Below are 5,000 nucleotides of genomic sequence, written 5' to 3' on the forward strand. Positions count from 1 at the left end.
GTAGTTGACTTGTCAGGGCACGGTAGTCCCCACAAGTCCCCGATTATTCGTGGATATCGTCCTACGATTGTTTCTGACTCCTTTTGCTCCCCGCAGGTCCCCGTAGGACGACCATCACCAGTTAAGGTGTAGTTGACTTGTCAGGGCACGGTAGTCCCCACAAGTCCCCGATTATTCGTGGATATCGTCCTACGAGTTTTTGTGACCCTTGGGTTCCCGGCAGGTCCCCGTAGGACAACCATCACCAGTTAAGGTGTAGTTGACTTGTCAGGGCACGGTGGTCCCCACAAGTCCCCGATTATTCGGAGATATTGTCCTACGAGTTTTAGTGACCCTTTTGTTCCCCGCAGGTCCCCGTAGGACGACCATCACCAGTTAAGGTGTAGTTGACTTGTCAGGGCACGGTAGTCCCCACAAGTCCCCGATTATTCGTGGATATCGTCCTACGAGTTTTTGTGACCCTTGGGTTCCCGAACTTTGCTACGATGGTTCTGCCTCCAGAGGAGACTTATGAACACTTCGTATCATTTCTTACACCGAACCATGGGATCGCGAGATTGCTCCCGGATCCCTAATCACCTTACATTTTCGTTTCGTTTCCGTACACTACGATGAGCTAATTCAATTTGTTTGTTCGTCTGGCGAACGTTTTATTGCGGAATTACCGCGGTACTTCCAGCCGGGTATGGCTGCCGTACGACCTACAGGATAGATCATCGAACCACTTTTCGTGCATATTGTCCGTCGAGGGTATCACCTCGATACCCCCAACAGACCTTTGGACACTTCCTCACTACTCCTTGGAGCAGCAATCAGGGAACCATATAGTAGGAACAGCCGAATATGGAACTCTTTTCGTACTTTGGACACCTCCTATAACTTGTATGGCGACTTCGGGGACCTTCATTTCGTTCTCAGTTGGTACCCCTATTTCGATCTTTGGACACCTCGTCTTACCCGTATAACTCACTTTAGGTCCACTTATTTGCCTGATATCTCATCGTGAACCCGTTTTTCGTACACCGTACACACCTAGGAACACCACATATGCGTTTCCCTTTCGATCGTGAAGTTTTCAAATTTTTCGATTTTTGGTCCTAGAAATTCATGAACGGTGGGAGACCAAAATTTTTCATAAAAAAAAAATTTTCACCGTTTGACCATAAAAACCTTCTTTTCGTACATACCCCATCATTTCTTCACGTTTTAGGCCATTTCTGAAATTTTCGCTTCGATAGTGTGTCCCCTATAATACAAAATGAACATTTTGCATCTCCCACAAGTGGCCATTTTTTTCCGCCACTGAAGAACACGACCTCGGGAACTCGGACCTAGGACGTGGCCATGTAAGTCATAGGCCACCCCAACTTTTGCAAAATACTGTTTCTTTTCACTTTTCATGATCTAAGGCGCGTTCCGACGGCGTTTTGAACAAAATTATGAGAAAAAAAATTTTGACCCTCGGACCAAAATTTTTTCGTTCGGGGCCCCATGGCCTATGGCCAGTATGGGAACTCGGGATGCCGATATGACAAAATTTGTCAAAAAATCACTAAAAAGTCGCTATGGCCCATTATTTAGAGCTTGTTGAGACCTTTCTAAAACACCTTGGTTGACCCCTGTCCGATAAGTAGTTTTCGAGATATTCGAGAAAATGTGATTTTTTGGGACTTAGAAAATTTTTGACCCGTACCCTAAGAAAAAGTGATTTTTTCATAGGACAATTTTTTCTTCGCAAATACTGTTTGGTTTCACTTTTCATTATTAGAAACGCGTTCCGAAGCCATTTTCATCAAAATCTCGTGAAAAAAAAATTTCACCCCCGGACCAAAAGTTGGCCGTTCGGTGCCCTATGGCCTATGGCCAGTATGGGAACCAAGGATGCCGATATGCGAAAAAGTGTCAAAAAATCACTTGAAAGTCGCTATGGCTCATTAAATAGAGCTTGTAAAGACCTTTCTAAAACACCTTGGTTGACCCCTGTCCGATACGTAGTTTTCGAGATATTCGAGAATAAGTGATTTTTTGGGACTTAGAAAATTTTTGACCCGTACCCTAAGAAAAAGTGATTTTTTCATAGGACAATTTTTTCTTCGCAAATACTGTTTGGTTTCACTTTTCATTATTAGAAACGCGTTCCGAAGCCATTTTCATCAAAATCTCGTGAAAAAAAAATTTCACCCCCGGACCAAAAGTTGGCCGTTCGGTGCCCTATGGCCTATGGCCAGTATGGGAACCAAGGATGCCGATATGCGAAAAAGTGTCAAAAAATCACTTGAAAGTCGCTATGGCTCATTAAATAGAGCTTGTAAAGACCTTTCTAAAACACCTTGGTTGACCCCTGTCCGATACGTAGTTTTCGAGATATTCGAGAATAAGTGATTTTTTGGGACTTAGAAAATTTTTGACCCGTACCCTAAGAAAAAGTGATTTTTTCATAGGACAATTTTTTCTTCGCAAATACTGTTTGGTTTCACTTTTCATTATTAGAAACGCGTTCCGAAGCCATTTTCATCAAAATCTCGTGAAAAAAAAATTTCACCCCCGGACCAAAAGTTGGCCGTTCGGTGCCCTATGGCCTATGGCCAGTATGGGAACCAAGGATGCCGATATGCGAAAAAGTGTCAAAAAATCACTTGAAAGTCGCTATGGCTCATTAAATAGAGCTTGTAAAGACCTTTCTAAAACACCTTGGTTGACCCCTGTCCGATACGTAGTTTTCGAGATATTCGAGAATAAGTGATTTTTTGGGACTTAGAAAATTTTCGACCATGACCTATATGAAAAGTGATTTTTTCATAGGACAATTTTTTCTTCGCAAATACTGTTTGGTTTCACTTTTCATTATTAGAAACGCGTTCCGAAGCCATTTTCATCAAAATCTCGTGAAAAAAAAATTTCACCCCCGGACCAAAAGTTGGCCGTTCGGTGCCCTATGGCCTATGGCCAGTATGGGAACCAAGGATGCCGATATGCGAAAAAGTGTCAAAAAATCACTTGAAAGTCGCTATGGCTCATTAAATAGAGCTTGTAAAGACCTTTCTAAAACACCTTGGTTGACCCCTGTCCGATACGTAGTTTTCGAGATATTCGAGAATAAGTGATTTTTTGGGACTTAGAAAATTTTCGACCATGACCCTATATGAAAAGTGATTTTTTCATAGGACAATTTTTTCTTCGCAAATACTGTTTGGTTTCACTTTTCATTATTAGAAACGCGTTCCGAAGCCATTTTCATCAAAATCTCGTGAAAAAAAAAATTTCACCCCCGGACCAAAAGTTGGCCGTTCGGTGCCCTATGGCCTATGGCCAGTATGGGAACCAAGGATGCCGATATGCGAAAAAGTGTCAAAAAATCACTTGAAAGTCGCTATGGCTCATTAAATAGAGCTTGTAAAGACCTTTCTAAAACACCTTGGTTGACCCCTGTCCGATAAGTAGTTTTCGAGATATTCGAGAATAAGTGATTTTTTGGGACTTAGAAAATTTTCGACCATGACATATATGAAAAGTGAATTTTTCATAGGACCAAAAAGTTTGTCCAAATAGGGTTTTGGTTCACTTTTTATGGTCAGATAAGTGATCCGATGCTATTTTCATGATCATTAGAGGGATTTCACGCTGTGACCAAAATTTTCATACTTCATACTTGTCCCCGTGCCGTATATGGGAGGACCGGGGGAACATGTCTTCGTAAGTCGTGATGTTCAGTGACGGATTTCTGGGACTTAGAAAAAAAATGTGCTCTCAGGCACATTATATGTTTCATACACACATGATTTTCATTCTTCATACTTGTCCCGGTGCCGTACATGGGAGGACCGGGGGAACATGTCTTCGTAAGTCGTGATGTTCAGTGACGGATTTCTGGGACTTAGAAAAAAAATGTGCTCTCAGGCACATTATATGTTCCATACACACATTATTTTCATTCTTCATACTTGTCCCCGTGCCGTATATGGGAGGACCGGGGGAACATGTCTTCGTAAGTCGTGATGTTCAGTGACGGATTTCTGGGACTTAGAAAAAAAATGTGCTCTCAGGCACATTATATGTTCATACACACATATTTTCATTCTTCATACTTGTCCCCGTGCCGTATATGGGAGGACCGGGGGAACATGTCTTCGTAAGTCGTGATGTTCAGTGACGGATTTCTGGGACTTAGAAAAAAAATGTGCTCTCAGGCACATTATATGTTCATACACACATGATTTTCATTCTTCATACTTGTCCCCGTGCCGTATATGGGAGGACCGGGGGAACATGTCTTCGTAAGTCGTGATGTTCAGTGACGGATTTCTGGGACTTAGAAAAAAAATGTGCTCTCAGGCACATTATATGTTCCATACACACATGATTTTCATTCTTCATACTTGTCCCCGTGCCGTATATGGGAGGACCGGGGGAAGATGTGTTTGTAAGTCGTGATGTTCAGTGACGGATTTCTGGGACTTAGAAAAATAAATGTACCCTTAGGCACATTATTTGTATCAATAATTGTATCCCCAGCCTTTCATGGGGAACTTTTCCGTATTCCCGGACTTGTACATTTTTCGGGTTCCACCTCCCGACAATGTATCTCTACTGTGCATTACGTACCTTATAACGCACGGCACCCATTGGGTGACTCCACTTAACCATCTTTCGATAATGCCCGTGTTGCAGATATAATCCCAACACCTACCAGGCTTTATATGTACATCGAACGTTACATACGATGCACCCCGTATTCCCGGACTTGTACATTTTTCGGGTTCCACCTCCCGACAATGTATCTCTACTGTGCATTACGTACCTTATAACGCACGGCACCCATTGGGTGACTCCACTTAACCATCTTTCGATAATGCCCGTGTTGCAGATATAATCCCAACACCTACCAGGCTTTATATGTACATCGAACGTTACATACGATGCACCCCGTATTCCCGGACTTGTACATTTTTCGGGTTCCACCTCCCGACAATGTATCTCTACTGTGCATTACGTACCTTATA

This window comes from Anopheles stephensi, unplaced genomic scaffold (genome assembly GCF_013141755.1).
Source record: "Anopheles stephensi strain Indian unplaced genomic scaffold, UCI_ANSTEP_V1.0 ucontig249, whole genome shotgun sequence".
NCBI classification, from domain to species: domain Eukaryota; kingdom Metazoa; phylum Arthropoda; class Insecta; order Diptera; family Culicidae; genus Anopheles; species Anopheles stephensi.